The following is an 11,678-nucleotide window of genomic DNA, read 5'->3' on the forward strand; positions in this document are numbered from 1 at the left end:
GATAGATAGATAGATAGATAGATAGATAGATAGATAGATAGATAGATAGATAGATAGATAGATAGATGATAGATAGATAGATGATGATAGATAGATAGATAGATAGATAGATAGATAGATAGATAGATAGAGAGATAGATGATAGATGACAGCGATTTTTTCCCTTTTGTCTTAGAGGGGCCAGAGCATTACCAAGCTGAGTTTGGGGAGAGACTGTAGTTAAGTTAAATAGAAATAGATTCATGCGTGCCTGGGTGGCTCAGTCGTTAAATGTCTGCCTTCGGCTCAGGTCATGATCCCAGGGTCCTGGGATCGAGCCCCACGTCGGGCTCCCTGCTCCATGGGAAGCCTGCTTCTCTCTCTCCCACTCCCCCTGCTTGTGTTCCCTCTCTCGCTGTGTCTCTCTCTGTTAAATAAATAAAATCTTTAAAAAAAATAGAAATAGATTCAAATAACTGCACTTTTGGAAATTTATGAAGTCATCCAGGCCTACGTATGTTATGTTGTGTATGATGCTTTACCAAATCATGCCCTTGTGGGGTGAAACAATGCACCTCCAAATTTACAGTTATTATATTGAACTATCAGCTTACTTACCTTTCAGTCTCCGGCCTAATACTCTGAAGATATATTTGCAATAGACATGATTTTAAACCACATTCCATAAAAAGTCATTTAAAACAGAGCTTGTTTTAAATGACTTTTTTTGTATAAGTAATGCTACTTTGTGCTTGATTTGCTCAAAAGCTATTTAAAATCCCTTGAACGTCAAATGTATTACTACATCTTACGCCTCTCTCATTTTTGGAAACATATAAAGGAGCAGAAATATTTCATTTTCCTGTGCTGTTTGCTCCCCCAGAGCAAGCTAATTGTGCTTCTTTAAAGCAAAGTGACAATTTTTGATACAGGTTTATTTAATTAAAAAGAAACTACTTAGAACAATCAAACATGAGCGTTAACAAGAAACATACGTGAGGCTCCAAATAGTCTGAAAATGAATGCAAAGCAACATTCCAATCAACATGAGGTCAGGTTTCCTGGCCTGTTTCTGCATATGCAAAATCAGAGACCATGAGAGGTTGAACGTAGGTGCATGACCGTTCGTGACTGTGAGTGTATCTGTACATGTTGTGAAAGACCCACCTCTGCTGCAGCTCCCAGCAGCCTTGAGAAGCAATCTTTTACATGTAGTAGGACACACTCTAGGATATTAACACTCTACCATTTCCAAGAGCCTCTGTTCACACCAGCTCCAGAGTAAACACCATGAAAGAAGGAGCCTCAAGCTGCTAAAAAGCACACAAAGCAACAAGGAGAAACAGTTCCAAATCTCATATAAATGGAAAATGTTTCAAGAACAACTGCCCGTTTGTTCAGAGAGTGCCCACAGAGCAGGAGGGTAAATAAAACTCAGTACCTGTTATATTTATAGGCAAATAACCATTATCTACTATGTGTAGATGAGTGAATGATAATTTTATGCAAACCACAATAAGTAAATTCAAACAGTATGAACTAAGCCTGCACAGTAAGAGCAGGAAGTTCAAGGAAAGAAAAATAAGGAAAGGGTGTTTTCTGGGTGGTGTATCACCAACCTGGGAAATCCATTATAGAGCCAAAAACTGGAACAGGATTTTATAAAAGCACTGGCCTAAAATAAAGCTGTAAGTCCCTTAGGACTTGTATGGTGACTTCATACCTTAAGTAAAACTCTGCTCTCCACGATCTAATTACTGATTAGCTTTACATAGAGGATTATGGAGAATTTGTAAATTGGACTTTTTATATGACAGAATATATAGTATAAATTCCTTGGGAACCTTCCTGGTGCATTCAGTTTTTTTTAATGAATCCGAGTCAAGTATCATCAATAGCCAAGCATCCTAACCAACAGAGCTTAGAATTTTATGGACTTGTGTCTGAGAGCTGCATAGTTTTCTAATCAAAATAGTACTTTTAGAAGATTTTTCAAAAGCAGAACATTCAACTTTGGCCAATTTTAAAATCTCTTTGAGTACTGTGAATTTTAAATTTGAAAGTGAAATCAAGGTTTTTCAGATTCAGATTTCATTGACTCCTTATCTTATGTGGTTTCCTGGGTGGTTGTAGAAGACAAGAAAGAAGGCTTTTAAAGGGTTATATAAAATGTCTATAAATGGATTCATTAAAATAAGGGCACCACTTTACTTCTAACAAACCATATTTTAATGAGGCATGTGTCAAAGAACCTAACATCCATAGATTCCATTTGAAAATCATGTGAGCATAAAAACATAGAGGAAAATGTTGTTAGAGCAAGATGACTAGGTTTTGGTAAAGCTAATTTTGTTTAAATTTGTTTAAAAGCTCTAGTGACGTCACATTATGGGGTAGAAGCAGAGCATATTAAATGAGCTTGCAGAGGCTTTGAGGTCAGAAATAACTGAGTTTAAATCTAGGCTATGGAGGAAATGAGGGAGAATTGGAGAAAGGAAGGAAGGGAAGAAGGTTGGGGGGAAGAGAGGGAGGCAGGGAAGAAGGAAGGAAAGAGCATGCATTAGGCAGTTTCTCAGTACCCAGCATTATCAAGGGACTTTACATATACACTTATCTTCTGCTGCTAGCTGCGTGATCTTGGGCAAATAAATTTACCTCCTTGGGCTTCAGATTCCTTACCTATAAAAAGAGCACCTGTCATAAATTCTAGAAAGATGGTAGTGGCAGCATAATTTGGGGGGAGGGGTTCCTTCCAAATTACATTAAAAAGACAGCATCTCGATAGTAAAAACCAAAATCCAACAAAACTGGGAAACTAGGTACAACACAAGCCTCAACATACAAGCAGGTAGACAAACTACCAATAGCCACTAGACTTGTGTGTCATTGGCATCTGTGTGGGGAAAAAGCAGGGGGAAATAGCAAGCCATTTGATGATGTTCAGAATAAGAGAACCAAAAAACACCCAACATATAATATCTGAAAAGGACAACAGGTCAATTTGAGAAGAGTGGCAGACATTGAGATGGGTATGGTTTACTCCAGCAACATGTGAGTATAAAGCACCTGCTGTAAGCTCTATAAAGGTGAAGCAGGGGAGCCTGGGTGGCTTGGTTGGTTGAGCGTCTGGCCCATGTCGTCTGGCTCCCTGCTCAGTGGGGAGTCTGCTTCTCCTTCTCTCTCTGCCTCTCTCCCTTCTTGTGCTCTCTCTGTCTCTCTTTCTCTCAAATAAATAAATAAAAATCTTAAAAAAAACAAAAAAGGTGAAGCAGTTTACTGTCTGGGAACTCTCAAACCTGACCCATCAGGGCACGGGGCTCCACAATGAGGAGAAATTACTGGGACTGGAAGCATTTATCAAGAAAGAGACAAGAGAGGTAAAGGAAAGAAGATACAGATAAAAGTGGGGAAGGCAAACAGAGCTAGGAAATCCCAGAAAGCAAAGTGCAATATTTTTTAACACTGATGCTAACTGCAGAAGAGCAAGGTCTGTGAAGTTAGAAACACTACTACTTTCTAAACATTCAGGAAAACTAATTTCAAAGAAAATAAATTAAAATAAATGTATCGAGGTGGAATCCCAAACAATCACACTAGAAAGACATGAAAAAGAAAGAGATCAAAACTGCAACTTACTATTTCAAAAAACCCCAACTATATTAATGACATAAAACATGAAATAATAACACAAATCAAAATTAGAAAAGTCAGAAATAAGCTGATACAACTCAAAAAGAGAATTAGGAGTTTAAAATCCTTTACAAATGTATCCTATTCTAGAATACATGAGTAATAAATGTAAGAAATAATGTATTAATAACAGAAAATCAAAAGAGGAAAACATTAAATTACAAGATAAAGAAAGATAAAAAAGAATTTGAGAAAAAATGACAAATACTGAAGATAGGCAAAGAAGAGATGAGTCCCTGAAAATGAAAACGCAAACAAGGGAACAAAATAAATTTTAAAAACTATAATTCAAGATAATGTTCCTGATATTTTTTTAAAAAGAATGTGAAACTACATATTGAAAGAGCACACCATATAACTGATGCTATCATACAGAATATCCAACATAAACATATTTGAGTAAAATTATTGAACTTTGTAAAAAAGAAAAAAATCTTTGGCTTTTTAGGCAAAAAAAAAATTTGACTTATACAGGAAGGAAAATTAGATTAACACATTTTCACAGCCCTTCATGAAAGAAGAAAATAAGAGCAACATATTGAAGATATTGAAGGAAAGAAAATGTGAGCCAAGGATTCTATATCCAGTAATACTGAACTATAAGTAAAAAGCACAGACAACTGCTATCAACAGGCAAAGCCTCAAGGAATATTGTTCCCATGAGCACTTCCTAAGAAATATACTTGAGAATAAGTTTCAGACAACCAACTATCTACACGGTTAAACGTCAGGGTCCTGGGATCCAGCCCTGAATGGAGCCCCACAAGGAGCCCCGCGGGCTTCCTGCTCAACAGGGAGCCTGCATCTCCCTCTCCCTTTGCCCCTCCCCCTCCTCCTCCACTCTCTCTCAAATAAATAAAATCTTTAAAAAAATAAAATACTCATCCTTTCCTCCATATGACTACATAGAGTTTTTTATGCAATAAGACAAATTATCTTTCAGCCAGAAGAAACCCAATAGAGCAGAAACAAAATAAATGTATACTAAGGTAGAAGTAAATAAAAGACAATCACCCAGTCTTCCTCTTCTTGACTACTGTTTCCATGAGGGAATAGTATTATTTATGAGAAAAAAATGCAGAAGCCCCAATTTCTATATAGTCTTCACCCTAATGGCCTACATGCAAAAATTAAATGTACCAATAAGAGTCCATTTATTTGGTGATTTCTCTCCTTGTCTATAAAGTCATTCAAAACTCATTTATTGAGCACTTCCTATGGCCTGTTTAGTTTTTTCTTTGCTCTGAGTAAATTGACCAGCAAAATGAAAAAGTAGAATAAGTGTTCCTTAGGTGATATTTGAGTTTCCAGTTCAGGTTTTTCATATTTGTTCCATTTTAATGATATAAACTCAAATGTATAGGCAACAGAATAACCTTAGAATCAATCCTGGCTCCAATCTCAAGATCTATAAGCAAAAGTTATTCTGGTAACCATGAAGATACTTTAATAAAGTAAAAAAAAACAATCTTGCTAAAAATATTTAAGTTGTTCAGGTTTCCTTAGTTCAGATGGAGGAATATCCATCAGCCTGTCCACTTGATTATGGTGGAGATTATTTCATAGAGTTCAGTGAGGATAAGACAGAGCAGGGACTAGACTCAGTTCCCCTCAACCTTGACTACAAAACCAAGTATTCTTTGGCTGCCTCCACAAAGTAAACCACCACCACCACCACCTAAAACTCTATGTACTTGAGTAGCATATCTTGCATGCTTACTTCAGAGATTAGAGAAGACCGGACCAAACCCGTCTGCTCCAAGGTAGACCCCAATGCTAAACTTTCACTGACCTTTTCCCTCATTATAATACTAAATATCACACCCAAGGCCCAAGGGCCTGGTTTGGTATCAAGGGCCTGGTTCAGTATCAAGGAAGTGACTGAAAGAGAAATATACATTACCACGCCCAAGAAGAACAATTTAGAAAAGTAGACAAGCAGCATTTTCTTTGTTTTTACTTTGTTTTGTTTTTGTCATGGCATACTAACACCTTTTATTCAGAGAATGTTGGCATCCTCAACTGACTCATGTGGAAAGAAAAAGAAGTTCACATGCCAATGAGGGGGAGACGCAGAAAGAAGATTGATTTGAGAAAAATATTTTACAACTTGTCAAGTTTGAATAGGAGCATCTTATTTTTCACCTCTCCCTCTTTGAAAGAAACAAATCTGGCAACGTGGACAAGGTGTCGAAGGGTGAGCTAACATGCAATGAGTTTTAAATCTGTTTTGTCCCTAACACATTCAGGAAAGTATTTGACTTCATTGCAACCATTTCTCAGGGTTATTGATATATATCTACTCTCTCCCTTGATACAGCAAAGACTACATTGAAGAGAGATGGATTTGGTGGGAAATGCCCCAAATCGGATACAAGTCTGTTTCTGATGTGCAGTGACTTTTATGACACATGTGCTATCTACACGTGAAAAGAAAGAAAAGAAGGAAAGAAGGGAGAAAAAAATGGAAGGAAGAGTGGGTGTGAAGAGAAGGGAAAGGAAATGAAAGAAAAGAAAAATTAAAATTCCAAAGTTTTAAAGTCAAATAACATGTGATTTAATTTCAGCCCCTACTTGTGGGATTATGTCACCCATTTCAACCCTAGGAGCACAAATTCCTTTCACACCCAACTTCAAAGTTGTTATTATTGCTAACTGGTTGTTGCTAGGAACTGATCTGGAATGAACTGACAGCTCTGGTTCTGTTCTTAATGACCGGGAGGGTATGTCACATTTATGCTATGGCAATGCCTTTCTTAGAGAGTTGAAGAAGAAAGCACTCCTTTGTGACCTACTAGCTTTCAACTCATTTCAGCAGAGGTGTTTGGTAGTAGTTTTCATATGCTTTCCAGCTCTAAAAATTTTCTAATTCTGCTACTAAGACTTCAGAGGAAACATTTGGTTGCTAATATAGCCATTGCCTGAATTTACCCGTCCGGACTACTACATTAGCTCTGAATTGTGTGCCTGGAACACGTAATATGTATCAAACAAACATTACTGAATGAGAGATTGGATTCACTTAATATCTCCAACTCAAATGAAATTTCTATCATTGTGAGAGATTATGAATTGAAAAAATAAATTGAAAAGGGATAGTGTGGCATCTTCTTACAAGAACAAAATTAATAGGTAAGACAATTTAAAATAACAGGACCCTTAAGAAAAGAAAAACTTGACGTGGGATATAGGTGTGTGGGAAATATGACTGAGACCCCAATTACTTGTTCTTTGATTGCCTATTCATAGACTTTGAACTCCTTTAAGGTATGTCTGTATTTCATTCTTTTAATGGCCTTAATTCTTAGATGAATGCCTTATGTGGGATAGGCATTAAATGTCTGACTAAGGATTTCATAGTCATCTTGATTTCTACAGAGATACATTGTAGCTTTACCATAGAATGTGTTACTTTGAATTTCATTTATCCACCTCCTGTGTATCCCTACTAGATTTAGATAGAATTCTTCAAGTCAAGAACTATGTTTATTCATTTTTTGCATACTCAAGTCTAAAGCAATGCCTGCTCATAAATTTTGGTTAAATTAATAAATACAACTAATCTGGATGAATAAATTTAGAACCTCTACCTCCCTCACCGTACCATGTGCATCTCTCCAAAAGCATAACAATAGCTATGCTCTCTTGCAGAGAATTTCCAATTGAACATGAATGTGCATATTTGCATATACAAATTCACAAACACAGGGGTTTAGTGTGTGAATGAATGTGTATGGATACATGTATGACTAAATATGCACATCTTCCACTTACGCTGTATTGAGTATTCATTTGACTGCATGTCTTTAAGAATCACCAGGTTGACACACAAGTATTTTCTCAAAGTATGGTTCAGGCTGTAAGAGAAGCTAAGGAGAAGAAAAGCACAGAGATTCATTATTTATTGTCCTAGTGGGTCACCTACCTCCTTGTCCTGACACTTGGAGCAACCCAATGATGTCATAGTTGTTGTTTGATGTCATACTAGTTGAAAACAGAGGTTACTACTTTAAGAAGAGGATGTATTTTAAAGGGCCCTTTTAACTGAAATCTCCTTTACCTTAAGATGTGTATCGTGAGCTCAAGTTAATTTGAAAAGTGAGAAGATGACTGCATTAATAGCCAGTGGATGTGGACTCTTTGGACCACAATGGCCATTTGATGATATCCCAAAGGCAGTCACAAGGTAAGAAATGATTTTCTATAAATTCTTGAAGCATATCAAGAAATTTAAAAGCAATTTATTTGGAAAATAAAAATGTAATTCTTACACCTCTGTTCTATGTTGCTGTGTGGTAAAGTACAGAATAATTGATATTGCCAAAAGTAATAAATTTCAACATGACTTTCCTATATTCAGACAGTTCTGTGGCTCCCCATGCTTGCAGAAAATATCCAAATATCATATTCTCTTATACCAGACTTTCCATGATCTTTCCCTGATGGCTTTTCCAAAGTTATTTTTACTGCTCTTATTCAAACCTAATTCTCTAAACATCTCAAACTACTTGCAGTTACTTAAAGATACCGTAATGTTTCAAGATTTTGTGTCTTTTTATGTACTATTGTCTTTTCCTAGAATATCCCAATTATGCTCTCTGTTAAGAAAATTTTTATTCATCCTTTGTGAGCCCTACCCTGAACTCTACCCACCAGGATGAATAGATTACTCCCTCCTATATGCCAACATTCTACCTGTCTCATGGTGCCATTATGACATGGATTAATATGTTCAACAGTTATTTGCTTACATACCTAGTGACTATTTTATGTGCTCCTTGAAGGTTGTAATTATATGATACAGCACCAGTTACCATTTATTAGTTACGACTAGGTGCCAAGCACTATGATTAGAAATGTAATTGGAAATCCATGATTTTATACCTTTTTAATCACTCTTATTGGAAAAGATAGAAGTATAAACAAATTATGTCCATAATGTACAGTAAATGCAATAGGAGAACAGAGAAGGCATTTTACTAAGTCTGGAGTTTAGAAAAAGCTTCCAAGAAAAAGAGTTTTGCTTATACAGGCAAACTGTAGTATTAACAAGCAGGCTTTCCAACTGGGTGTTATGCACAAACAATGAATCATGGAACACTTCATCTAAAACTAATGATGTAATGTATGGGGATTAACATAAGAATAAAAAAACAAAACAAAACAAAACAAAACAAAACATTATAAAAGTCCCTTTTGAGCTTCTCCCAAGAGGTAATACCTTTCATACATTTAGCTTAATATTCCCGAGTATTTTATTATATAATATTTGACATATGCTAAAAATAAATATGTAACAGATATACATGTTTTAAAGCAGGGCAATAAAATAAAAATTCCATGAATCCAAAAAAAAAAAAAAAACAAGCAGGCTTTCCAAAGCAGTGCCTCCTGTTAATCACTTCAAAGCCCTCCAGGAACCATCCTTGGAATGCTGATGTATCACTGGGGTTATTTGTATTTAAATGGTTCTTCCATAGAGGGGTTTATGTATATTTGTATTCCTTTGTGTTGAATTATAAGACCAAGAAGGAGCAATTACTTTTCTCTATACTTTTAAACTCCTCACTGCAGCTAGTACAATATCCAAAATGCAGTTGAACAAATCTAAGGGTGAAGTTGAAATCATAATGCTTTTCACATAACTTTACAGTCTACAGGACTTTCACAAATATTAATTCATTTTCTACTCACCCCAATCTTTTATATTTGGGGTATTTATCCCAATTTTTCTAAATTAAGAAGACACAGCTTAAGTGATTTCTTCAGAGTCACATGATTAACATATGGTTTTCAAACACCTCATTTACCTAATAATTACTAACATTTATGTCATAATCACCCTGGTATAAATTTATGTATGCTACCTTATTTAACATTACAATAACTCTAAGACATATAAACTATTATTATTCTTATTTTAATGGATGAAAAAATTGAAACATATAATGTTTAGCTTGCCCAAGATCAGAGAGTAAATAAATGGTGGATCAGATACTCTACACCCAGTTCTGACTCCAGAATTTAGGCTCTTAACCATCACGGCAAGTTCCATATGCTGAATGGGATTGGTTTCTTCATTCAAAAAATTTATAATCAATTTGGGAGGGAGTTGGAATAAGAGAGGAATGTTAAGTTAATACATATAGAAGTATTTAAAGACATCTGAAATCTTCTCTTTATCTTTGGAATTATACAATTTAATGATGTTATATCTAAATATGAATTTCTCATTTCCTTGTTTATTATACCTTTTAAAACAACCAAATTGAGAAATAATTTATGTACAATAAAACAAAGACATTTTAAGTATACAGTTTGATGAATCTTGACAAGTGTGTTCACATGTATAAATAACCATTACCCCAAATTCTTCCCATCCCGATTACAGCCTCTGTGTCTCCTATGCCTGGCATAAGCAACCACTTGTCATCTTCCCATCATAATAGTTTTTTGTTTTTTGTGGGGTTTTTTTGTTTTTGTATTCAAGAATTTCTTTTACATGGAATCAAACTGTATGTTTCTTTTATCATAATGCTTTTAGATTTATTCATGTTGCTATATATATCAGCAGTTTGGTTTTTTAATGCTGAGTAGTATCCATTGTGTGGATATCCCACCATTTGTATCAACTGACATCTTAATGGACATTTGGGTTGTTCCCAATTTTATATTATTATGCAAGCAGTGGTGAACATTTGTAAACACCAATTTTTGTAGAAAAATGTTTTCATATCTCTTGGGTAAATATCTAGAAGTGGAATTACTGAGTCATGTGGTAAATGTATGCTTAGTTGTTGGAGAAACTGCCAAATTGTTTTCCATAATGGTTGTGCCATTTTGCATTCTCACAAGCAATGTAGAACTCTACTTGCTCCATATTCTTGTCAACATTCGGTATTGTCTGATGTTTTAATATTAACCATTACAGTGGGTGTTTTGGTAGGCAAAATAGTACTCTCCCCTTCCCCCCCATCAAATGCCCACACCTTAATCCCTAGAACTTGTAAATATATTACCTTATACACAAAAAGGGACTTAACAGGTATGACTAAAGTTAAGGACTTATCTTAACATAGACAGTCTATCCTGGATTATCCAGGTGGGCCCACATGAATCCTTAAAATTTCTTTGGAAAACCTTTCCTGGCAGTGGTCTTAGAAAGGGTGATGATGGAAGGAGGACTACCAAAATGGCAGGATGAGAAGAACTTGGCTACCATTGTTGGCTTTAAAGATGGAGAACAGAGGCTGTGAGTAAAGGCATGTGGATGGCCTCTAGAAGCTGAAAAAGACAAGGACACTGATTCTCTTCTAGAGCCTCCAGAAAGTAATAAAGCATTGCTGACAACCATGAAAATATATAGTTATGAATATATATGCACCCAACATGAAAGCACCTAAATATAGAAAACAAGCAAATATTGACAGAACTTGAAGGAGAAATAGACAGCAATACAATAATAGTAGAAAATATCAATATCCCACTTTCCTTTTTTTTGAGAGAGGGAGAGATGGGGGGTGGTAAGGGGCATAGGGAGAGGGAGAGAGAGAATCTCAAGCAGGATCCATGCCCAGTTAAGAGCCCGACACGGGGCTCGATCTAATGACTCTGAGGTCACAACCCGAGCTGAAATCAAGAGTCAGACACTTAACTGACTGAGCCATCCAGGTGCCCCAATACCCCAGTTTCAGTAATGGATGTAAAAACCAGACAAAATCGATAGGGAAACAGTAGACTTGAACAACACTATAGACCAAATGGGCCTAACAGATATAAATATAGAACATTTGATGTGACAACAGCAGAGAACACACTCTTCTCAAGTGCACATGGAACATTGTCTAAGATAGATCATGTTAGGTCACAAAACAAGTCTTAATAAACTTAAGACTGAAATCATATACAGTATCCTCACAGTATAATGAAACTAGAAATCAACAGCAGAAAGAAAACTGGAAAATTCACAAATATGTGGAGATTAAGATAGTCCTGAACCACCAATGGGT

This window comes from Mirounga leonina, unplaced genomic scaffold, assembly GCF_011800145.1.
Source record: "Mirounga leonina isolate KUSES-001 unplaced genomic scaffold, KU_Mleo_1.0 Mir_154, whole genome shotgun sequence".
In the NCBI taxonomy this organism is placed as follows: Eukaryota; Metazoa; Chordata; class Mammalia; order Carnivora; family Phocidae; genus Mirounga; species Mirounga leonina.